At 35.5% G+C, this 27,350-nt stretch overlaps 1 protein-coding gene and 1 pseudogene across 1 annotated transcript in view; one reads left to right on the forward strand and one right to left on the reverse strand.

Annotated features, from left to right (window-relative positions):
• The window catches only part of ADCY2 (adenylate cyclase 2), a 554,774-nt gene that overhangs the window by 327,605 nt on the left and 199,819 nt on the right, over window positions 1–27,350 (forward strand). The gene's annotated exons all lie outside the window — the stretch shown is intronic.
• LOC110220420 (protein diaphanous homolog 3 pseudogene) lies at window positions 17,436–20,636 on the reverse strand (annotated as a pseudogene).

Raw genomic sequence — 27,350 nt, forward strand, 5'->3', positions numbered from 1 at the left:
TGTGAATGGCTTTAGATAAATATTACATATCATTTTATGATACACTCCATTTATTCCTATGCTCTCTAGTGTTTTTTAATAAGAATGTGTGATATATTTTGTCAAAGACTTTTTCTGCATCTATTAAAATAATCACATGGTTTCTGTTGGTTTTGTTATTAATATGGTCGACTATGTTCATCATTTTCCTGATATTGAACCAGCCCTACATTCCTGGTATAAATCCTACTTGATCACAGTGTATGATCCTTGTGTTACATTGTTGTAGTCGCTTTGCTAATATTTTATTTACAGTTTTGTATCAATATTCATTAGGAAAATTGTTCTATAATTTCTTTCTCTATTTTGGCTCTTCCTGGTTTAGGTATCAGTCCCATATTTGTGCCATGAAAGAAATTTGTTAGGATTCCAGCTCTTTTTCCCAAATAGTTTATATAGTATTGGGGTTAATTGTTCTTTAAATCTTTGGTAGAATTCACTTGTGAATTCGTCTGGTCCTAGGGATTTTTCATTTAGGAAGTTCATTGAAGGCTTGTTCAATTTCCTTTTCTAAGATTGGATTATTTAAGTATTTTATTTCTTCTTCTGTTAATCGGGGTAATTTTTGTAGATATTCATCCATTTCACTTAGATTATCAAATTTATTAGCATACAATTAGGCAAAAAGATAGCTCCTAATAATTTTGTTTTAATTTCTTCTTCATTGGTGGTGAATTCATCCCTTTCATTTTTGACACTGGAAATTTGGTTTTCTTTTTTCTTCTTTTCAATCAAATTAGCATATGATGTATGTATTTTATTAGTTTCTTTTTTCATAAAACTAGCTTCTAGTTTTATTTATTAGTTCAATAGTTTTCTTACTTTCAGTTTTATTAATCACTCATTTGATTTTCAAGATTCCAAATTTGGTGTTTAATTGGGGATTTTAAATTTGTTCTTTTTCTAGTTTTTTTTTAGTTACAAAGCCAATTCATTGATTTTGCTCTTTCTCTATTTTATTGATGTAAGCAATTAGAAGTATAAATTTTCCCTTAAGTACCACTTTTGCTGTCTCCCATAAATTTTGGCTTGCTATCTCGTTTTTGTCATTTTCTTTAATGAAATTATCTATTGTTTCTGTGATTTGTTCTTTAACTTATTTTTTAGAATTAGATTATTTAGTTTCCAATTAACTTTAATCTACCTTTTCATTGCCAGTTATTGAATGTAATTTTTATTGCAATATGATCTGATAAGAATATATTTACAATTTCTGTTTTTCTGCATTTGGTTGTGAGGTTTTTATGTGTTGATACATGTTTAATTTTGGTGTAGGTGCCATGTAGTGCTGAAAAAAAAATTTATATATATATATAACTACTTATATATATATATAACTACTTATATGCAATAATTGATTGTAGGATAAAGTACTGGCCTTAGAATCAGGAAAACCTAAGTTTGAATCCTTCCTCAAAACCTTAGTACCTGTGTGACCTTAAAAGTAACTTAACCTTTCTTATCTTCAGTTTCCCTATCAGTAAAATGGGGATAATAATACCTACCTCAAACTAAGTATTGATCCTCCTTCTTGTGAAACTCAAAATTATATAAAGAACTTTGCAAAGCTTAAAATACTTCATAAATGTTAACTTTTACTATTACTATCCCAGCAATAATCTTATGAGGGAGATGCACATTTTTATTTCAGTTTTACAGATGAGGAAACTGAGACTCAAAAAATTAAGTAACTTGTCCAAAATATAATGAAGAAATGAAGAAAATGAAACCTCGACCAAGCTCATATTCTCCACCAAGTGTGTTTGTCCTTGCATTACACTGCCTCTGCAAAATTCCATTATGCAAGCACTGTTCTTGCTTTGTTCTAGAACAACATGGAATAATCATTTTTTAACCAGATCTATGCATTAATAGTAAGTAATAGCAATCAGTAGTCCAAGAAAATCAATAATCTTTGATTGCCATGAGAATTACCAAAGAATTTTTTTATTCTTTGTAGCAGATAAGATGAAGATGTCAGGAAATAAACATGCGGTGGCAGATATATAGATACAGATAATAAGAGAGATAGACAGATATTTCCAGACAAGATAAGAATATATGCACTTGCTACCGATATTTTAGAAAATGTGTGACAAATAAAAACCCTGTGGATTTGGGAAAATTGACTTACTGTTAGGATTTAAGTTTATACAAATTTATACAAGAAACAAATTTCAAGTCACAAACCCCAGTAATATAAACATGGAAAGAGATGAATTAAAAACCATTTTGTATGATGTGAGCAAACATTGATGAGCAACACAATATTACATTAAATTTATGAAGCAAATGGTTTCTGCTGCTACAGGCACCATGGGTGGCCTATCTTTGTTAGTCTGAGAAAAGAAAATATCTTAGAGAAGGGCCTTTCAGTAAAGATTATGAGTTTAGGCAAGCAATGATGGCTCAGAAGATAAGCTACTGTAACTTATTGGAAATAAAACAAGTTCAATAAATAAAAATAAGCTGTTATAAGTAACTTCTGTAGCTCAGCAGATGCTATCACTGTGATGTCCTCAGGGTCACATAGCTGGTTTTGCACATAGAGGAATAGCAGCAATAAAATATGGTCTTGGTCTTAGCATTATTATCCTATCCTGATCATCATCATTGGTCATAAATAGGAGAAAAAATGTTTTATTTGATCTCCTTTATATGCAAATATTACTTTGATAATGAATAGCAAATTATTACATGGAATTACTTATTCTGTTTCTCTTTGGATATTTAGGACTCTATAAAGGACAGAGAGTACATTATGCCCTTTTGAATATAACATTATTTTATGGGAAAATGATCAATTTATAGAGCACCTAATTGAAATTAAAATGCACTCAACTGAGTGTACTAAATTGTACAAAAGCTGAGAGGCTGTAGGTAACATAAGTGCCATTTACTAAGCACCATACTGTTAGTAATGCAGCAAAACACATTTCTATAGAGCCAAGAATGAAGTTATTGAACCATATCCTGTTGCTCTCTCACACATTCTCTCTCTATGTGTGAGAACAGTTTAAGCTAACAGATGCATAACCATAGTAAAGTGCTTCTGGTTTTCCATGTGGGCAAATAACATCTTCTCAAAGTGTAAGCCACTGATGAAAAGTATTTTAATTTATTGTTGCTGTATTCATACAAGTTTATTTATCCTTGTATCTCTTCTAGGAGCTATAGTAAGCAGGGTCCTTGTCAGAAACCCTGAGTTTTCATCCTAGTTTTTCAACTTATTATCTTAACCACTCTGAGTATCAGGGACTGTCCTATACAATAAGCATAATGATGCCTACATTGCCTATTTAGCAGATCAGATTTGAGGATTGAATGAGATTATGCATGTGAAGTATTTTGTAAACCTTTAAGTGATGTGTAAGTGGAAACTATGATAATACACTATATTGTACTTCATAAGTGCTTCATAAGTTTTTTGAATTAATTAATTGATAGGCATCACTGATAGTTGTATAGCACTGGAGGTAATTTCCTTCAAGACTCTAAGCCATGTAAGTTACATATTCTTAAAACTAGAAGATAAGATTATAAAACCTACCCAAACCACGCTAAGCAAATTATTATGATATTAAGTCAGTGCCTGGGTTTTCCAGGGTTTAGGAGGGCCCTACTGTTCTGCCTTTCCTTGTAAAGTAACCCAGAATGGCCATGTTCCAGGTAAATGTGTTTCAGAATAGTCATACCTTGCAAAGCTTTCCACAAACACATGAAGAATGAAATGAGCAGAATCAGGGGAACAATTTGCACAGTGATCACAAAAATATAAAAGAAAACAACTTTGAAAGACTTTATAATTCTTATCAACCATTGACTAATCATGAGTTCAGATGGGTGATACTGAAGCATGCCTACTGCCTCTTGGCAAAAAGTGATAGACTACAGATACAGAGTGTTAGATGTACTTTCAGACTTGACCTATGTGTAGACTTATTTTGCTTGACTATACTTGTTAAAGGTAGGGAGGTGTTGGAGGCACCAGGTGAGGAAAGCTTCTATTTGGAAAAAGGCTACATTACCGAAAGTGTGAAAAGTGATAAAGGGGAAAACAAAAGAAGAAAGCATCAATAAAACATTTATACAGAAGAAAGAAAAGAAAAAAACTCAGAAAGGAATACAAAGAAACTGGGTGATTTTTGTGCTGCCTCATTAAATTAATATATATTTTTAAAACCATATTATAATAGTGCTAGTTAGTATTTATATAATGCTTTAAGGTTTACGGAGAGTTTTATATGTTATCTCACTTGATACTACAACAATCCCGTGAAGTAGGTGCTATTATTATTCCCATTTGACAGATTAGGAAACTGAGGCTAAAAAAAGTTAATTGATTTGCTGTGGGTCGCAAGAAGCAAGCTTTTGATATAACAGAAATTCATAGTTTCATATACAATTCTCTTTTTTGTCTTCTTTGTATTGTGGAATGTTTTAATTGCTGAGTATTAATTTCATGATAAAAAGAAAATTAAAAGAAAAATAGCCTCACTTTGTCAGCAGAGATTACAATAACTGACTTTTAAATACAACTTTAAGGTTCATATTCTTTCTATAAATTATTTCACTCAATTCTCACCCAGTAAGTACTCCAATTGTTAGTCTATTTTACATATGAGAAAACCAAGGTTTACAAAACAAACTGTTAGCAAAGTGAGTGTTGGAAGTTTTCTTGACTCAAAGTTCAGTGCTTTTTCTTCCTCACTTTTAAAAGAGTTCAGAATCTTATTTAAAAACATAGCAGAGCAATATTTTCTTACTCTGTATAATTCTGGTTTCAGTGTTTAGCATTCCTATCATTCTTGCATGGAAACCTGTAGGCTTGCTTTCTTGAATAGAGCCCTCAGAACACCTGTTTTCTTGACATTTGCTCCTTTTTTATGTGTCTAGCCAGTATTCTTTGGCTCATTTTCCAAGATCCAGGACTGCTGCATCAGAGCACTAAGGCAGGTATAGAAGACCCTTTGAGGGATTTAGGAATATCTCTTCTCTACAGCTAGAGCTCCCTAGAGCTCTAGGGCCAGTAGCTACATTTCCTCCATTGATAGGTGCTGATAACTAGCACCCATTACCATTTAGCCATATATCATCATTTAGATTTTACAAAGGGAAATTTACTTAAATATATGCCAAGAACAGAAGGGCAGACACTTTGCTCCAACCCCTTAGGGGACATTCTATCTTATACCACCTTGGTCTCTGGGGAGAATGAGCTCAAATTTAGCTCAATTCCTATGCAACATTGTTCTCATCAAGTTCATATCTAAAAACACAATTAATGCCAGATGAGTCCCATTTCTGGGCAGGTAGGTAGAACAGGGGATAGAGTTCTGGGTCTAGAGTCAGGAACACCTGAGTTGAAATCTGGCCTTAGATACTTACTAGCTGTGTGACCCTGAGTCAGTCACTTAGCTCTGTTTGTCTCAGTTTCCTCATCTTTAAAATTAGCTGTAGAAGGAAATGGCAAACCACTTCAGTACCTTTGCCAAGAAAACCACAGGGGTCACAAAATGTTGTTACATAACTGAAATGCTGAACAAGAGCAAGAAGTTCCTATTTCAATTGCCCTCCACTGAATCCTAAAGCTCACCCCTGAAGATTACTCTTTGTTCCTCAAGGGCATTCATGATGAGATGGCTGCAAAAACTAGATGCTCACATTCCAGACTTTGGTTTTCCTATCCTTTTGGAATACTTGCGATGGGAGGTTCCAGATTCTTCTCTCAGAATAGAAAAGAACAAATCTCAAGGCAGACAAAGAATTCAAGGCTAGCTCTGCAATCAAAAATGTTTCTGCTCCCCATAGGGTTAGCAGACTGGAGCCAGTAACAGAACAGGAACAGTCTACAAGTTCCAGTCTATAACTGGAATATTTATAGTCTACAATTGCTCCACGGGCTCTCCAAGGCACTCCTTTTGCATGTCATGATGACTGTCCCAGAAACAGTCTCCTTAGCCTCCTCCTTCATGGGGAGGATTGCATCAGACAAGCACAAAAGCATGTGTTCCAAATGCTCCTTTGCATAAAACAAAAGCAGAGGGAAGACTGTGCATTGGAATGACCTGCTTCAGTATGACATAGCTGTCATTATCCAAAATCAATCATTTACTTTTCCTCCATTGTTTTCCTGTTCTCAGTAAAATTATATTCATTCTCTTGATCATTTTTTTGGGGGGTTGTTGTTTTTGTTTTTTTGTGAGGCAATTGGGGTTAAGTGACTTGCCCAGAGTCACACAGCTAGGAAGTATTATGTGTCAGAGGCCATATTTGAACTCAGATCATCCTGACTCTAGGGCCAGTGCTATATCCACTAGCTGACCCCCATTGTTCTTGATCAAATAGCATTTTAAACATGATTACTTAAACCTTCTTGTCAACTTCAAGCCATTCCCTAATCTTCTTACTATCACAGAAGTAGAGTTGAAAGAAATCTTACAAAGCATCTAAACCAACCCCTTCCTTTTAAAAATGAAGAAACTCATGCCCACAGGGGTTGTTCAAGGTCACACAGGTAATCATCATCATCATCTCATTTATATAGCACTTTGAGGTTTGCAAAACATTTTACAATTATTATCTCATTTTATCTTCACAACAACCTTGGGCATCAGGTGCGATATTTATCCCCATTTTACAGATGACAAAATTGAAACAGACAGGGCTTAACATATTTGCTCAGGGTCACACAGCTAGCAAGTGTCTGAAGCAGATTTGAACTCAGATCTCCATGTCCACTGTTCTATTTACTGTGCCACCTTAGCTGTTTCGATAATGAGCAATAGAGCAGAAATCTGAAACATGGTCCTTTAACTTCAAATTCAGCTGTTTCCAGTACACAATGACAATGAGTTATAATGCACTATAGTGTACCCAACATATATCTTGTCAACAGTTGTAGCAAAGTTGTAACAAAGCCTTCAGATACACTGCTCCTGTCTTATTTTTGAAGCTTGCCCACTTGACCCTGAGCTTTCTTGGTCCTGAAAGGTAGCAGTCAGGCTTTTATTTCTTCAGTGAGACGTGAACCCAGTTTGATGAATAACATCTTACTCTGAAATGTGAAGAATGTTCCTTCTAATTTGCATCATCAGACTGTTCTTCCTTAATAGGAAATGACTGGCATGTTGTAGATCTTGGGATCTTTCATTTTCACAAATTTGAATAAGAATGACACCTTGAATCTTTGGTTCTTCTGCACTGATGTTGTCTTTAAAGCTTCTCATAGACATCCAGACTTGTTCCCACACCAGTTGTTTGAGGGTGCTGTGGAGGTTGGTATTTCCAAAAAACTGCAGTCTATGGTACAGTTTATAGAAAATAGCCAAAATCTCTACCAAAAAAATGGCACATTCTACTATCCTGTCACTTCTAATTCCCGTACTTCAGTGGATTGATGATCTCATCAATGGCAGTATTTTTTTTCTTAAATACAGATACAACCCATTCATCCCTTCTTATACTTGCCCACATACTTCAATAAATCCTCCACAAAGAGTATTGCCAACCTAATAAAAGCCTTCCTTATGGATTCCAGAGGAATGGATACTCAGGCTGTCCATCTGACATCCTTTGTCCTTACTAAGTCACTTTATATAATGGATACACACACACACACACACACACACACACACACACACACACACACACACACACACATATATATATATATATATATACACACACACACACACACACACACACACACACACACACACATACACCCTTCTTTCATGGAAAGAGCTTCTCACCATGACCTATTGGGTCACCTGCAATTTTTATTCTTTGTAATATCTGATGTTCCATAATTAATTGCTATTAATTACAACATGACATCAGCAAGGGAATGTCAAAGTTACACACACATGTGCTTATGTGTGTCAGGAAGCAATTTTGTCTTCAGAAGTTGCCATTGTAGTGCCATGTAGGATTAAAGGAAAATGGTCTATGCATCAGGAAGCTAAAGTGATTGAAGAGAAATGTATATCACATAAGTTTGATTTCTAGAACTTGCTCAAAATGACCTATTACCCTGGGCACGTTTTGCAAGCCAAGAATACAGCTACGTGGGGCTGGAAAGTCTCATGAAAAAAATTTTTTAAATCTGTAGGTACTATAAAAGTTGTGTTGTTGCCAAAGGTTTGATATATGTATATTCTGTTAGAATATATATGTATTTTCAGATATATATTTTATATCAGAACTAATATTATAGCTCTTAATATTATCATTAGTCTTGTAGGATACAACTTTGTAAATAGACAAAAGATATTGCATTAATAGGCAAATGCTTTGTTCTTGGTTATTATTCCTAGGCGTCAACAATTTTTGTAAACGTTATCCTTTTTTTATTTACAAGCTTTTATTACATTGTAATTTGATTGTGAGTCTCCTGATAAAGAACAGAAAAACCTATCAAACAGATGATCAGAAGATGGTATACTGTTACATATTTAAAATGTGTAAATCTTATGCATCAGTTTGAATAGTTGATTTCATGGTTTTGATTTTAGTCTACATAATAACAATATATTCTTATTAATAATAATGTTAATACAAATCAGTAACTAGTGGCACTAAAAACATTCATTAGGATCTTAGTCCAGGAACAGAAATTCTGTATAGTATTTACCAAGTATCAGGTTGGATTTGGGTGTGTGCAGTCATATTTTCCATGCTGCCAAGAAGTGTTTAGTAACCTTTAAGGTTTGTCTGTCCCTGTACATGAGATATTAATAACTGAGAGTATGAGGATGGATATGATAACCTATGTCCCATTCATTGTGTATATCTCAGGTTATATCTCTGGTAAATTGAGATATTCTATATGGACTTGAGCAAGTTATAACTTTCTGCCTCAGTTTTCATATCTGTATAATAGGGATTATTATCTACCTCTTAAATAAAGACAGTATCATAACACTATATTAACGTACTGGGTTAGTTAAAATAAATTTTGATTTTCAAAAGGAAAATAGGTACAATCAATTGCCTTGTGAAGTCTCCTAAATGAAAATTTTGTGTGAATATGCATTTTTTCTAAACCATTAGGCATATTACAGTAAACACAATCTTTTAGAATTAGCATAATGTAACTGGCTGAAGAATATTTTATATTCATAGTATATAATATTTATAAACTGCGTTGGTGCTGACTTAAATTTTTAAGATGGTTTAAAACCAATGCTTGTCCTATATATATATATGTATATATATATATATATATATATTTATATATATATGTATATATATATATATATGTATAACACTACTTAATAAAGATTTCAGATGTTCACTAACGACCAAATTTTTAAACATTAAAATAAAAAAGCATTTTATGTAATGTGTACAGTGACCATTACAATTATGAATTCCATGAACATTATTTTTAAGGATTTAATAAATGCATATTCTTCTGCAGGGATAGAATTATTGCTCTGTATCAATGATGTGGTTTATTATATAGAGGGCCAAGAAGAGGGGAGGATAGCCCCAAGGAAATAGCAACCCTTGCTGGTTATAGGTGAAGTCAGGAATCCATAATACATATGCTAGGAAGAAAAATGCACTTAGCTGGTTAAGCATTTTTTAAGTTTTGACTAACATTTAAGACTTTAACCAGGATATAGGAGGGAGTGAGCAATATAATGCCTTGCCTGCTGATTCCTAAGTATTAGCTAGCTTGGAAATAGAATTAGGAGTCTGCACAGAAACAGAAAAACTGAGAGAGACAAGGAGATCATTTATGTAAGTTGCAGCTAATAGAATCAAGGCAATACAATGGGACGGACCCAGACTCCAAAGTCAGAGGAACTGAGCTCAAATCCTATCTCATAACAACTGCTGGTGTAACCTTGGGCAAATTATTTAACGTGCCCAGGTTTCAGTTTCCTCAACAGTAAAATGAAGAGGAGGACTGGATGAATTTTGAGCTCCATTCCACCTTATAACTGTTGCTCCTCTGCTCTAACCTAAGAGCTAAAGCGCTTCACTGATAGCCACAGAAAGTGAAAACTCCCCTAGGGATACCTCCAAGAAATTTGGCAGATCTTCTTTACAGGATTTATGGGAAGACATGGATAAAAATCATGAAATCATGGTTCTGGCTGAGAACTAAGGTATCATCTTTTATCAAAAAAAAAAAAAGGTAAAAATACCAGACTGACAACACAACCTCCTTTCCCATTAAGCCTACATTCTCTTTTCTCTGTGATAGAATTGTCAAGTGCCTTCATATTACGTACAGCCTTCCAACCCATGACTATATCACTTTACTTATATGATGCCCTTTTCATTTTACCACAAATTCATGTTGAGATTGTGTAGATTTTGCTTGCTTTCTTCTTTCTTTGTGTTTCCTGGCAATGTTTAATTATTATGTTGAGCTGCTGGACGCTACGTGATAACATCTCATATCTGCTTATTCCTAGTGTCACTTTTATTAGAGCATTAGAGTTCCTTGATCAATATAATAAGCTATACAGGCTGGTAAGTCTATTTTGGTATTTTCAGAGCATCTCCTCATGGAGGGAGTATCTACTGGCACCTTATTGACAAGATTAAGGATGTCACCTGAGGACTGATCAAGGACTTTGTCTGAACATCCTGATGAATTGAAATGATAGTGAGCTTTTGATTGGAATATTTGACAATACTGGTTTTTTGTTTGTTTGTTTGTTTTTGTTTGCTTTTAGGCAGTTGGGGTTAAGTGACTTGCCCTGGGTCACACAGCTCGTAAGTGTCACACAGCTAGTAAGTTTGGTCTGAGGCCAAATTTGAACTCGGGTCCTCCTGACTTCAGGGCCAGTGCTCTATCCACTGCACCACTTAGCTGCCCCTGACAATATTGTTTTATGGAAGATATTCATATGGTTCTTGTTACATCCTAGTACGTCAGATTCCTGTAGGATGGCCCCCTGAGAGGATCCACCCTTTTGTGATGTAGTAGGGAAACATCAATTGCAGATCAAGCCTCTCTTCCTTGTTTGAAAGACAGACTAGGGCTTTGAAGAGCAGAGCTCGTGGCTGGGGGATTTGGGAAAGAGTTCCCCAAGAGCTGTAAATGATTGCCTTGGTGCAGAGGCCCATAGGAACTGTATATGCAATTGGTCCTTGTGACTGAAAAAGAGAGTTCTAGATCCCAAATTACTGCTTCCTCTTAAGCTAATAAATAACAAGAATAGAGAGAGGAATAATGTGGCTAAGTGATAAAAATTCTTAGACTCCAGCCTCCTAAACAGAGGTCAAGGATTTCTTGAGCAGTGTTAGTCTTCAAGCTCAAGAAAGGGGATTTTCTGCATAGGTTCAAGCCTGGGGGTGGGATCTTTAGCAACCTAAATTTCAACAGTTATGGAAGCCATCGTTCTAGAATAAGATTGGAGATTTCCTAGGCAGCAAAATCCCTAAATCCAATCCTAGTGAGAGAAAAGGAGATTTCAGGCAGCCTCAGCTTTAGTACTGTGATAGAAGGAGAATTCCTGGTTAACTCCTGCTCAAAAGTCCATCAATCTGGCTATCTTGTATGAAAAAGGGAATTTCTTAGGAAATACCTGACATATGAAAGATGATAAAACATGATGCCTTCAGCTTAAAAATCAGTAAAGTATGAAAGCCACAAAAAGAGGGAGCTAAGCCAGAGACTTAGTCTTTGCCCTACATTATTTCTGTGAGTTATTCAGATATTGCAGGTATGCTGGAAAAAGCATTTATTTCTTTAGCAATCCTAAGTGAGTTGCCTTCCAGGAAGAATTCAAACTTCAGGGTAGCTCCATAGAGATATAAGCTGCTACAAGTCTCTGTGGTGAAAAAGGGGATATAAATGTTGAGGAACTGCCTATCTAGAAAGGCCAAAAGCATTTCTTTTTAAAAAGACTATATAACTCAAAGTAGTATCATGAGGTTAAATGTCTTTAGCTATACTCATGGTTAAGTATAGACTCACCAGAACATTCCATAGTTAACTTGCTATACCAACCCCAGGTTCATTTACCCTCCTGAGTAATCTTATCCACAGGATGGCACTAGAAGTTTGGGCTTCTGTATATAAGCCTGAAAATAATTGGGTCTCAACAGAGAGGGAGAAGACCTGCACTCCACAGAAAATGTGTGTTTTGCCACAGTAATCAAGCATTTTTGGTAAACAGATCTCACTTAGGGCCAGCATGGGTGAGTGGAACGTTACTGGTCCTGGAGTTAGGATGGCCTAGGCTTAACTCTCTAGCCCTAATATCTGCCAGCTATATGAGCATGGGCTAGTCCAGGGATAGGGAACCTCTGGCCTCAAGGCCATGTGTAGCCTTCTAGGTCCTTGGGTATGGCCTTTTGACTGAGTCCAATTTCCTTTTATTAAGGAGATTTGTTCTGTGAAGTTTGGATTCAGTCAAAAGGCCACACTTGAGGACCTAGCGAGCCACATATCACCTCGAGGCAACAGGCTCCCCATCCATGGGCTAGTCACTTTGGCTCTGTATTTTCAAATAAGATTTCAGCAGTCAACATCATTAGAGGGAGTTATCCTCACTAAGGAAAATATAGATCCTTCCTATTTGGATGACAACAAAAGTCAGTCTGTTCCTTTCCGAGCTATCCTATTTTAGCTCCATGGTTTCATATAATACTCTAGCTATGTGATATGTTGTGTGTGTGTGTGTGTGTGTGTGAATTTGTTTCCTTACATAAATGTAGCAGATGGTTTCTGAAGTGCATGTGGCGCTAGATAGCTCACTCAGGGAGAATTACCAGAGTGGTCCATGGGCAGAAGTTGTTCTTCCAAAATAAGGGGAAAAGGGAAAAATCCCTCTACCCTAACTCTCCCTTACTTCCAATCCTCTTCTATAAGGACACATTTGAGGTCAATAACCTTTGTTAATATTCTAATTACATTGCAAAGACTTTTCATTTTCTGGAGTTTAACTATAAAACCTAAAATATGTGGGAGACTTCAATAAATGAATGAAAAATCCAATAAAATAGAATGTTCAAAAGCACATGAAGATGGAGCCATGATGGTAGATTAGAGGCAGCAACTCAATTGAACTCTCTCAACATCCCTGTCTTAACCACTTTAAAACAATACCTTAAGAACAAATTTTGGAGTGGCAAAGCCAACATAAGGTCAAAGAAACATTTTTTTTTTCAGCTTAAGATAACTTAGTAGGTCCACAGTATCAGTCTGGGTGGAGGCTTTTTTGGAGTATACAAACGTGGAGGCAACAGCAGCTGTGGTTACAGCAGCAGCTTTGGGAGTCTTCAGCTCAGAGATGGTACAGGGGGCAGACAACTGGTCAGAAAGAGATTACAGAAAACCTCTTCTAGCACTGTGTATAGCTGATGCTGGTTGGCAACTCTATTGGCCATATGCAGTTCTAGGTTATAATTCCAGGACAGAGAGAAGTACTTGTGGTGAATCACAAGGGAGCATGGGCCCTTATCACAGTTCCAAGGCCAAGAGAAGCACTAACACTTGCAGCTGTAGGGGAGTAGGGGTGCTTAATGGGTAAGGACCAGAGCATAGACAAGGGGAGCATTGACCACACCTATCCCTGGATCATACCACCTTGGAAGCACTAAAAACTTGCAAACACCCAGAACTAGAACTAAAAACAGCAGCACAAAAAGCCTATAGCTTAGGACAATGCCTCCCCAATCCTAGGTGAAGAGAGTCCAACTTTAACACAGAGTTCAAAGTCAAGAAATAGGTTGGAAAATTGATCAAACAATAATAACAAAGGACCTGACCATAAAAAATTACTAAGTGTCAGGGAAGACCAAGACAAAAACTCTGAAAAAGACAATAAAAGATATAGTTAAAACACCGAAGTCTCAAAGAAAAATGCTAGTTAGACTCAAGCCAAACAAAATTCCTGGAAAAGTTAAAGAAAGAGACGAGAATGTTAGAGGAAAAATTGGAGAAGCACATGGGAAGAGATGATAAAGGGAAGGGTAGATTAAGGAAGGCAAGAGTTAGAAGTAGAATAGACTTTTGAGAAAGAACAGCATAAAAAGATAGGGACAAGAATAAACAGAAGAAAATGGATTGGAGGGTAAGACACAGTTCATAATCATAATTACGAATGTGAATGGGCATAAAGTATAAGCAGGTAGCAGAATGAATTAGAAACCAGAATCCAACAATACAGTTAGAACAGAAAGACACATACATAATAGCAAAATAAAGGGTTGGAGCAGAATCTAATAAGCTTCAGCAGATGTGCAAAAAAAAAAAGGCAGGAATAACAATCATGATTTCAGACAAAGCAAAAACAGAAAGAGATAATTAAAAGAGTTAATCAGGGAAACTTCATTTTGCTGAAAGCACCATAAACGATAAAATAATATTTTAAAAATTATAGCTAGTTTCTTTGATAAGAGCCTTATTTCTCAAATAGATAGAGAATTAAGTCAAATTTATAGAAATAAGAGCCATCCCCCAATTGACAAGTGGTTGAAAATATGAATAGGAAGTTTTCTGAAGGACAAATCTAAGTTATCTATAGTCACATAAAAAAAAATGCTCTAAATCACTGTTGATTAGAGAAATGCAAATCAGAACAACCCTGGGATACCACCTTACCCTTATCAGATTGGCTAATATGACAAAACAGGAAAACAATAAATGTTGGAGAAGATGTAGGAAAATTGAAATACTAATGAATTGTTGGTAGAGTTGTGAACTGATCCAACCATTCTAGAAAGCAATTTGGAAGTATGCCCAAGTGCTATAAAACAGTACATACCCTTTGAGCCCACATTACCACTTCCAAGTCTGTATCCCAAAGAGATCATTAAAAAAAAAGGGAAAAGGACTCACATGTATAAAAATATTCCTAGCAACTTTTTTTGTGGTGGCAAAGAATTGAAAACTGAGGGCATGCCCATCAATTGGGGAATGGTTGAACAATTTGTGGTATATGAATGCAATGGAATGCTATTGTTCCATAAGAAATTATTAGCAGGTAGATTTCAGAAAAACCTGGAAAGACACTGAAGCTGAGTGAAGGGAACAGAACCAGAACGTTGTACATGGTAATAGCAACATTGTGCAATGATCAACTATAATAGACTTAGCTCTTCTCAGCAATACAATGATCCAAGATAATTCCAAAAGACTCATGATGGAAAATGCTAACCACAACCAGAGAAAGAACTATGGAGTCTAAATGCAGATCAAAGCATACTATTTTCACTTTTGTTGTTTTTTTTTCTTTCTTGTGGTTTTCCCCTTTTGTTCTGATTCTTTTTTCACAACATGACTAATGTGGAAATATGTTTAACAAAATTGTACATGTATAACCTATATCAGATTGCTTGCTGTCTTAGGGATGGGGAGGGAATGGAGAAAAGTAGAAAAAATTGGAACTCAAAATCTTTCAAAAATGGATGTTGAAAACTATATTTACATATAATTGGAAAAAATAAAGTAATATTAAATGCAAAAAGAAATGAAAAAAACATGGCAAGGTCTATAGGAACTGATGCAAAATGAAGCTGAGAAGTACCAGGGGATGACTGTGCACAGTAACAGCAATGTTGTAATGAAGATCAAGTCTTTCACAGTTGTCTACCCTGATCAAATCAATGATTCAAGACAATTCTAAAGGACTTGTGATGTAAAAATGTCATATGCCTTCAGAAAGAGAACTAATGGCTCTGAGTGCAAATTTAAGTATAAATACCTCATATTTTTGCTTTATTTTTTCATAATATGGCTCATATGGAAACGTTTTGTGTGATTTCATGTGTATAATTGATATCCTATTATTGTTTGCCTTATTAGTGGGTGGAGAAAGGGTTAGAAGAAGGGGGGAAATTTGGAACTCAAAATTTAAAAAGAAGAGAATGTTAAACATAAATAATTAATATTTTTAAGCACATGCAACAGCACTGAAAAAGGCTTTATTTACTTATTTATTTTTGAGAAAAATTTTAAGACATTTGAAGGGTTCCTTATTAACTTCAGGGATAACCCAAGGGAATTGGGAATGCCTTTTTCTAGTTCACTCTGGGCTCACTCTTCCAAACTCAACTCACACTGAGAGATTTTGTCCCCCAGAGGAGACCTAACTGCTTTTCCCTTTAGGCTTCTATCATAGGGTAATTTAATAGAGCTGCAGTTTATAGCAGTATCACTCATGAACACCCATCGGTGTGCTCCCACCCACATATCTTAATTAATTGATATCAATTAACTTTTACCAAGTGATATTTGCCAAGAAGATGAGCAAAGACAGAAGTTTACAAAAACATCCCCAGACAAGTGGTGTTTACTGCCTTTTATACATACCCTGAGGAGAGCGTGTTCAATCTTAAAGTAGCCGTGCTAGTGAGGCCCATGTATAGAGAATGTGTGGAGCCTAATGGCATCTTGCTCCTGTTGAACCCAGGAGCCCTCTTCTCCCATTTCAAATTACACCAGCTCACCTTTTGGCAAGATTTCAAACTGGCTTCTGTTTTTTTCCCCCTTTACTGAAAAAAGTTTATTTTCTCTGATGAGAAATTAACAAGTAGCAATGCCCCTATTTTTATGTAAAATATTTTTAAAAGAAAACTTGTTTATTAAAACCTTCTTATAAAAGTTATTGATGGTCATATAGTTTATAAAATCTGCAATATTGTTATCTCATGACATCAAAAAAATGAACATTTGGGAAATTACAAAATGATAATTTTGTGCCATGGCTGTGATTGAAAGCTAAAAAAAGTCTTCTAGAACTGATGTAAAATTTCAGCAGCAAAAATTTGGCATAAGATATTCATTTTATATAAACACTTCTGCATTGTGTACAAGCTTAAGTTATATAGTCATCATACATTATATATTTTAAATGGCTTAATTTGCCTAACTGTCCTGAAGAATCTAATCATCCTGAATTCAGCAATGATTATGTGTCTACATGCCTGTTTCATATTTCTGTGTTATGATGATAGAATGCAGATCATAACTACAGAAAGAACTTATATATAAATATAAACATATGTGCATATATACATTGAGTTCAATTCTGAGATTGAGATTCATTGAACTAGACATAGACAGCAAATCCAATGTAATTATTTAGACCTGTGGGCATATCATATATTTTCTTTAAGAAAATATTGTTGAATAGAGTAGTCACCCACCTGTTCACTAGAATATTATATATAATTCAATCTCTCTTTCCAACTGTAGTAGAACAGATTGTCAACAAAAAGGCATTAAGCACATTATAGTTTTGCACAAGATCTCAAACATATAGCAAAAGCATTACAAGTATGAATTTTAGATAGAATTGTGATATACTTTGAAATGCGTAACTATATAAAGCCAGCTATACAAAAGTAAGGCATTTTTAAAAGTGTTGCCGCCAAGCATAGTATGCCATTATAGTTTGCTTAATCATTTCTGTCAACTGAATTCATGAAGCTTGAGGTCTTGCCAGCAGGCACTCCATTTCAGGAAATGATTCAGTTTTAGAAACAGAGCCAAGAAGCCCCATTTTGTTTTCTTCGATGCTTTCTGCGTTACAGGTCTCCTTTGCTAATATTTTTGATCGTCACGGTAGATGAATGAGTGTCTTGATTATAATTAAGTTCCTTGTCAACAGTAGTCCTAGTTGAGTTGCATTGAGTTTGTGGTGGAAATGGGACCTTTCCACCAGCTGCTTATTCTGGTTCTCATGATTACATGCTTTCAGAACAGGCACTGTGAGATTGGACTGAGATGTTGTTGGATATCTTTAGGCCTTGGTATTCAATTCCTTCAGTCTCAGAAAGGCCTCCAGCAGACTATTTATCACTCCTGTTTCATCACCCTCACATTTCATTTCTATCAAGAGTGTCTTTTTTGTTGATGTTCCATTTTTTCTCTTTCTTCTTTTTCCTTGACCATTCCAGCACATTTCTCTTTTCCTTAGCTTCTCTTCATTTGATGCTCTCCTTCATTGCTTGCAGGAACATAGTTCTGAAGTTATTTAAATCAGTAAAAAATCCCTCCACAGACACCTTCATGTCAATAGCATAGTAGCCCATTATGTTCTGGTACAATTTTTCCATGTTTCCGTGCATTCTTGAATTATTTTTTTGGCATTGTTCTTTTGCAGAGATCATAAAACTGGACATCTTTGTTAGAAACTTGTCTGTTTGTCCTTAGGGGGAGGAAAGGAATCCAAATCCTTCTCAAGCTGCTGCAGTTGCCTTCCCATCTGTTTCAAATTCTTCTCCAGGTTTCTGCAGAGACTTTGCTAGCTTTGTCTGTATGCTCCAAATCAACAACAAAACTCAGGATATCTGGCTATTTCTCCTCACATACTAAAGCTAAAAATTGGAGCAATGCTGTTTTCTGATCTGCTGACTTTGTATCCTTTATTTTGCACAGAGAGCTAAGGTTCAACTCAAAGGTCTGGACATTCCAGGAGCCTGCATTCATGTAGTTTCCCATTAGCAACACAAGTTCCAATAACTTGCTGAAGCTTTTGCTCTTCTTTATCTCATCATAGGCTGCACTGACAGCTATGATGTCCAGCATGACGTTGTTCACCTGCTCCTCAAACTGAAGTTTAAAGAGAATGTCATGCAGACATGGCCATAGTCTTTTCACTGTGCTCATCACAACTGTGAATTGTTCCAGCTCACATAAGTTACAATATTCATTCTTGAACTTAGACAATTAATTCAGTTGCTCCTGATCTGGCTGGTGCTTTATTAAGTTCTGAATCACAAACTGTCCCAATTGTATTTCATCTGCTTCCAATATCATTATTTTTATTTCTTCATATGGCAAAAGAAAAGAATCCAGAAAGATTGAAAAGTTCTGGGCAATTTTGGAATCCAGAATTTTCAGTTCTTTAATTCATTTATTATTCTCTTGTCTGCCAAATCCTTTTCTTCCTTTCTCTCTTTTTTTAAACACCAAAACATATTTTCAAGTTTACAGAGCAAGTCTGTCTTCTCATACTTGTTCTTATTTGCTTTTAACCAGAAACAGTTTTCAGTCATTTCATGAGGTCTGATCTTTAGCCACTTGAGTCATTTCATAGTGGTTTCAGGTTTGAATTCTTTTTTGGTTTCAGTCCAAATGAAAATGTTAATGGAGGAAGAGATAAGCATACTCCAAGAAATCCTGGGGGGAGTGGTATAGGAAGAAGAGCACCAAAAGCCACCGGCATTCCTGGAAGTGGGGGTGGAGGTGGTGAAGGCACACTACCCAGTTTCAGGGATGGTGGTGGAGGTAACTGGTGATCAGTTACATCTCCAGTTGACTGTGGTAAAGAAATTTTTGAACTAGATGGTAATGAACCAGACTGGGATTTAAAAGTTTGTAATTCTGCTTGGAGCTCAGTGGTTTTCTCTTCTTTTTTTTTCTGTAATTGGGGCTGAGTTTCTTGGTGAATTGTAAATTCTTTTTCAAATTTCCTGGCTGCTCTTTCTTCAGCTTCTTCTAGTTTTTCTTGATCAACACAAACATCTACAGATTGTCTTTGATCTAATTTTTTATATGCAAAATCAGGATATATTCCATCTGTATATAATACTACCTGAAATACGCATTCTTCAATTATTTTGAAATACTGTGGTCATATGAAATAAGCATTTCTGATAAGGAAAAAATGTTGAACTATAGAAAGAAAATATCCTTTCACTCTTGTTTCCTTCACTGTCTTCTATAACATATTGTAAACATCATTCATTTCATCAGGTTCAGCTCTAATATCTCCTAAGCAATGAGAAAAATCAATGAAATTTTCCTCTTTATGTTCATCAAATGCTTTAAGCTTGATATCTAGACTATCACTTTTGATATATTTCTAATTAGGCTGTATTTGTTTCAATCCACACTGCATAAACTTATTTCTAAAGTGAAGTCTAAAGTCTAAGTCATCAGGAGATGTTAACAAAGGCTTTGATGCATACAAGCTACTTCCAATTGAACAGAATTTTCCTGAAGACCTTCTACAATCAAAGAAAACCTATTGATTTTTTTTTCTTCTCTAGCTGTAGTTAAGGCTTTTAAAACTTCTTCAAAAACATTTTACTTTCCAACAATACATACTGAAGAAAAGAAGTTTAACAACATCCATCATCATGTGGGCTTGCTTGTGACTTTGGCCAATAATGACAGACACTTTTCTTCTGCCATAATTCTTTCCAAACCATACTTTGTGTTCACCAAAGCCTTCAAACCCGGTATGACTTTGTGCAGACTCTTCCTCACAATTTTTCCCCTGGATTGTGCTTTTAATCATTTAATCAATTTTACTTTGATTTTTTCCAAAATATCCAGCAATAGCTGAAGACCTTCATGGCCAAAGTTTTCCACCCAACTAATAATGTCAAAGACACCCAGAGGAACTCTAAGCACAGGACAAGTCTTTCATTCACAACTCTTATTGTCAGTTAATGGATGAATTCTGTGGTGATATTTGTTGGCTGTTCTTGAGATATCTCACCTTAGAAGCAATATTCATGACCATTTCTTTTTTGATACTCAAGTTCTTTTCCTGGAAGGCAATGGTGCCTTTTTATCTTCATTTAAATTCATATCTTCCATTATTTTTTTCAAAAAGTGCCAGTTCTTTCTTTATCAGACAGTGGTCTACTATAGGATTATTTTCCATCATGTCTGAGGAGGTTGAAGGCCAATTAGTGCTTGAGGAAAATGTGTGCTTCAGGTTAAGTAATGGAGTCTCTTATTTCCTGAAATTCTTATGCTGGCAAATTTGTCCAAAAACTTGGCTTTTTTCTCCCTGGGATATCCCATCGGTACCCGGCCCAGTGCTTAGCCCTTCTGCCTCTGTGGTTTGGTGTCCCGCCCGCCACTGCATGAGGCCGAAGAGGGTACCCCGGCCAGGCCATGCTGCTAGTGGGAACGCCAGGAGCCGCTCCTCTCCATCCTTCCCTAGCTCTACCAGCGGAGCCAGAAAAGGCAGAGGTGGCTCTGCCTGGTGTGTGTACAGAAGGTGGGGCTGCTAACCACACCCCACCACAGGGCACAATGCAGTCCAGGAACTGGAGCATCAACTGATCTGATCTGCACCCCAAACTGGCTTCTTCTTGGCCAGGTTTCTTGACAGCTTCAATAACTTCTCACTAAGTTCAGCTGCTGCTACTAATGGCTCCAGGCATTGGTAGGACCTCTCTGATGGATCTCCTATTCTTCCCAGTTGCCTTGCCAGCCCTCCCCCAAAATATTTATTTGCCTAATATCAAACAGAAAAGAGATAAAATAAATACTGGTTCCATGCATTCAGGGGCATATACTACCAAGATGGGAGATAGATCAACCTGCCCCTCTCCCACTCAGCAGCACACAACAATCCTCACTTAAAAGCTACATGAGGGGCAGCTAGGTGGTACAATGGTTAGAGCTCTGGCCTTGGAGTCAGGAGAACCTGAGTTCAAATACACCTCAGACATTTAACACTTACTAGCTGTGTGACCCTGAGCAAGTCACTTAACCCAGAATGCCCTAAAAAAAAAAGCTACCATGGAAGGAAGAAAGTCAAAGGAGGGATGGATAAATAATTTTACATGTGGACTCAGTTTTTGCTTCATTATTAGTCTTTTTTTTCCCCTTCGAAGCAATTATAAAAGTCCTCATCACCACAACGTTCCAGCCTCTAATTTACTTATGACAAGAAGGCTCACCAACATAGAATTGAAAATAAGCAGTGCATATTTATGGATGTCTGACATGAAATATAAGGGGCAATTTTTAATGGTCTCTAATAAACTTTTTTCCCCAAGTGCTATGAAATAGAACTCAGTTGCAGTACCTCTCTGGTTACAAAAAGCATTCTTTTCATTTTGTAGGACAGCTGCTGGGGGAATATTGTTTTGCTGACTGGACAAATGCATTAACAAATTTTTTTCAGCCTATATTTGAACAGTCCTCTGGCAACTTAGCAAGGGCAGAATCTGTACCATCTAGTAAGATATTTTTTTTTCACATAGCTCTGAGCCATCTTCATGATTCTTGATTATGTAACTGAGTAAACTGTAGTCGTGTCATCGAAATCAGTCTAGCACTAAAGTTCCCTGATTCATACTAAATGTAAGCAGCTCTTTTTATAGAACTCTGATCAAACTGCAAAAATATCTGTGATTCTTAAGGCAGATGGAATGAAAGAGAAAGTATATCCTTTGATGACTCTTTCTTATTAATCAATGAAGTATGTCTCCATCAGCAAAGATCCTCCTACACATCTTAAAATCATTGCTAGCTGCTGATATTCCCTGACACATACATGAAATACTTAAGTATTTGGCACAAAACTAAAACCCTGACCAAATTATTTTAAGGGAAAAGTAAATTTGTTCTAAATATTGGCATTAGTTATCTTTTAAGTCATTGTTTCTTGCATTAAATATGAAAAGACAGAATAGAGTAGTGGAAAAGGTCCAGTGCTTAGAGCCAGAAGTACTGGGTAGTTACATGAAGTGAACAAGTGACTTCATTCTTTGAGCCTCAGTTCTCTGTTCATCCTCAGAAAAGATTCCAAAATGCACCGCCTGCCTCATAGGATGTTGTAAGGAAATGATTTTGTAAATCTTAAAGTGCTGTATCAGTATAGGTTGTTATTATTGAGAGTTTCAGAAAGTCATGAGTCCTTTTTTTTTTCCATATGTAAAAAGGATCAGGTCATAAATCATCAGGAAGCTGGAGAGCAATCTTGGTGGGGATAGTCTCTCCTTCCTTACAGCAGTAGACATACAGAATGTATCCATACTGTTGTATCAATTGTAGGCAACTAGAACTAATTAAAATCTCCATTTTACTCATTACCTATGGATTTTAAATATAAAGTTTTCTATATTGTTTATAGATGCAGATTCATCTTGAGGTATTTGGGGAATAATAAAAAGCATAATGAAGGGTATAGTCTAAATAGAGTTAGCCTACTATTCGACAAAAACTTCAGGGAATACTGGAAAGCAGACTGACAGAAACTGGGCATAGACAAACACCTCACACAATATGCCAAGGCAAGCTCAAAATGGGTACAGGATTTAGCCATAAAAGGTGACATCATAAGCAAATTGATGGAGCATAGAAGAAATTACCTGTCAGATCTATGGAAAGGGTAAGAGCTCATGACCAAACAAGAGATGGAGAGATTCAGAGGAGGTAAAATGGTTAAGTTTAATTACATAAAATTTAAAAAAAAAAGGTTTTGTGCAAATGAAACTAAAATTACAACAAAAGCAGGAAAAAGGGAAAAAAACATCTTTGCATGACTTCTAAGTCCTAATTTCTCAAGTAGTATCAGGAACTGAGACACATTTATAAAAATGAGAACCCTTTCCCAATTCATAAATGACCAAGGGATATGAACAGGCAGCTTTCAGAGGGAGAAATCAAAGCTATCAATAATCATATAAAATTGTTCTAAATCATTAATAATTAGAGAAATGCACATTTTAAGAACTCTGTGGTACCACATTATAGCCATAAAATTGGCTTAAGATAACAGATATGGAAAATGACAATTGCTGGAAGAGATGTGGGAAAATAGATGCACTAATGAATTGTTGGCAGAGCTGTGAAGTAATCCAATCATTCTGGAAAACAATTTTGGAAATTGGAATTTGAAAAAAAGCTTTTATACTGTGCATTCACTTTGACCCAGCAATACCACTTCTAGGTCTATATGCCAAAGACATAAAAGAAAAAGAGAAAGGACCCCTTTGTACAATAACATTTATAACAACTCTTTTTGTGGTGGCAAGAATTTGGGATGCCCATCAATTGGGAAATAGCTGCCCAAGTCATGATCTATGAATGAAAAAGAAAAATAGTATGTTTGGATCGGTATCCAGACAGCATCAGTTCTTTCTCTGAAGGCAGATAGCTTTTTTCATTATGAGTCCTTTAGAATTGTCTTTTTTCATTTATTACTAAGAATAGCTAAGTCATTTACAATTGTTCATTATACAATATTGTTGTTACTGTGTACAGTGTACTTTTGGTTCTGCTCATTTCACTCTGCATCAGTTCATATAAATCTCTCCAGGTTTTTCTGAAATCATCCTGCTTATCATTTCTTATAGCACAATAATATTCCATCACAATCATATACCACAGCTTGTTTAGCCATTCCCCAATTGATGAAGATCTTTTTGATTTCCAATTCTTAGCTTCAAGCAACAGGGCCTAAAAGGAGAAAGGAAGAAGGTATCCCCCTTACCTAGTTTTCCACTCATTCTGTGGGTGAACTGTATGTGATCTTAACCCTCTGGATGCAGTAGGAAATAAAGAATGAAGTTGTCTCAGTCTAGAAGTTTTAAAAGACTCATCATGTTACAACTTTACATCCAATAAAAGAAGACTACTCCTACCTACTTGTTTGGGGAACATAGAGAACCAAAATGCCTTCATGTTTGGCAATCTGGGAATATTCCAAGGACCCATAACATACTGGTTTGCTTAGAAAATAAGATCTAAATTTAAGTCACATTAATGAATTGGCTTGATATCTGTTTTTGTTCTGTTTTGTACTGAAATGCTAAATACCTTCTTTCATTCTCTTTGAAGATGATATTAAACCTGCTTCTTTTTCTTCTTTTTCTTTTTGGTAGGGAATAAGAATGGTATGTATTTTCAAAGATCATTAGCTAAAAGTGGTTAAACAAAACAAAGAGAGAGGGAGAGAGAGAGAGAGAGAGAGACAGAGACATAGACACTTGGTTTTAGTATGGAAGTAAAGAATTGGGTAATTTCCACAAAGTGGCCACAAACCTTTCATGGCTCCCCTTTGCCTATGAAATTAAGAAGCAACTCTTTTTCTTAGATTACAAAATCTTTGTCACTCTTGCCCATCAACTCATCTAACTTTATTTCATACTCTTCCATAACATAAACTCTTAACTCCTGTTGGCTGGTCTCCTCATTGTTCTCCAAACATATCAATTTCTGTCTGTACTTATTTGTTCATGCCATTTTTTGCCTAAAATTCTCCTCTCTCTCTCTCTCTCTCTCTTTCTTTCTTTCCCTCCTTCCCTCCCTCCCTCTCTCTCCCACACCTTCCACCTGCTGAAAACCTGTCCTCTTTTAAAGGCAAAATTCAAGTCCTAAGTCCTCCTCAAAGCTTTCCTGCAATATTGCAGTCCAGATTTACTTTGCTTATTTTTGAATGACATATTCTGTACAGCAGTGTTTGGTGATGACTTTCGTACCATAAGTAGCTTCTACTAGTCCATTTCATTATTAATTCTCTATCTTTGTTCTAATAAAATCAAGGGGTATGTTCTGCTATTTCATTATACATTAGAAAAAATGAACATTCTCTTTACCTAATTAAATCTGAGTCTTATTCCCAGTTTAAAAATTAATTAAAAAAAGTTTTTTCTCACATGCTTTTCTTCATCTCTCTGTCTCATACCACCTGGTCTCATGGGCTTAAGTAAACCAATGTTTACTTAAGTAAACTAATATTTACCAATGTCACTAGAAATATCACTTCTTAATATTTAATAGTATAACAAGCAACAGCATTAGCACATCTGTGTATTTCAACAAAGTATCAGCTGTGAGGAAGATTACAGCTCTATATTGCCTATATTACCTACAGCCCTTAAGTGCTATTACTGATTCTTTAGTCTAACAGTTCAGTTCTGTCAAGATGTAGTCAAAGTCACTCACTAATCGCTTTGTGATATCTTCTCCACCACATACTTTTCTACAGGATGAGATAAACTCTGCTCTGTAAAGAAATATCTTTTTAAACTCTTTTTCATTGACAGTTAGCTCAGTCTTAAAGGAAAGAAATATTCCTAGTCTATTCAATTTCTTGATTCTTACAGATGACAATTTCCAGATGAGAGTTAAACAAACTCACTCCAAAATTTCATTTGAATTTTATTTACTTTAGCAATACACATATATATATAGTCTTGTACTATTTTAAATTCTTTGATTTATGTCATTTTTTCCTCTAATTAAACTATAAGCATCTGGAGGCCACTATACAGTATACTTTTACCATGGCCTTCTTAGCATCTAACATACTACTTAATGCACTGATAAAGACAGAGTAGATATATGTTCATTTTAGTTTGCTAGTTTAAAGAAAATCTGTATTGTACTACATTTTGTTGTGAGTTGGGACCAAAATTCAAAATTAATCTAGAAGACATTTGATTAGTTTCTGTCTCCCTCCAAGTATCATACACTTATTTAAATGTATTTATGTAAGATCTATATATAAATAGGCATTTGCAAGTTGTGTTAAACTTCAACTTTAAAGAAATACCTTGAAATAACTTTGTCAGAGTGAAGAATATATAAGCCTGCTATAATAAAACACCTGTTCTGAGTTTCAGTCTTTGTAATTATATAGAACACCTAATGATGCATTGCAAGTTATTTACTCTCTTTTAAAAAACGATGGTAATTATAGGGAACTTCTATAGAAGCTGTTCACCTTATTAATCACTTTGGCATTTGACTTCAATTTACTTCAGGGAATAGAAGTGGAAAATAAAAATGACAATAGCAATTTTTTAGACTGTAACCATGCTTAGCAAATATTCTTGGTAACCTAAAGTTGTTTTTAAACTTCTGATATTTTACATTTTAGTATAATCCACTGAACATGGTAGCCAACAGAAATGCATAGACTAGTAGATGTATATCTACTACAGAGTAGATGTATAGACTTTAGATTTGTGCATCGATAAATGTATATACATACATACTTATACAAATATTTATTTATGGATAAGGTTATCTCATTGATAGTACATTTACTAATGTGTATGTATGTATGTACATATATACGTGTATATGTGCGTATACATATATACATATATGTGTGCATATATATGTGTGTATGTGTATGTGTGTGTGTGTGTGTGTGTATGTGTATACAAATATAGTAGGAGGACTTCAGATCCTTCAAATGATGCAGAACCGTGTCCTCATTCTTTCCTCCCCATTTTTCTTCCTTATAGAGACCAGAAATTTCAAGGGGGATTAAAGGAGGAGAGATTGACCCAACATTTGACCACAGTGAATTGAAGTCTATATAACTTGATTCTGAGGCCTCTAAACTTTGGAATGATTTGGAACTCAGGGCTATTGGGAAAGGACAGGCCCATTTGTATTAAAAGTATCAATTTGCATTTGTGCTGAACATAAAAAAAAAAAAGATGCGCAACATTTCAACAAAAGTTACACTGGAAGAATTTCAAAATTGCATGGAGGGTATCTTTTTCCAGGATGCCTGGGAATATTTTATCTTATTTAAACAATGAGGAAAATATCCATGAATCCATAGACTATGAATTCCTTCTCACAAACCTCATAAGATAACACAATTAAATACTTTATTGAT

This window comes from Phascolarctos cinereus, unplaced genomic scaffold, assembly GCF_003287225.1.
Source record: "Phascolarctos cinereus isolate Bilbo 61053 unplaced genomic scaffold, phaCin_HiC Scaffold_4;HRSCAF=312, whole genome shotgun sequence".
NCBI lineage: Eukaryota > Metazoa > Chordata > Mammalia > Diprotodontia > Phascolarctidae > Phascolarctos > Phascolarctos cinereus.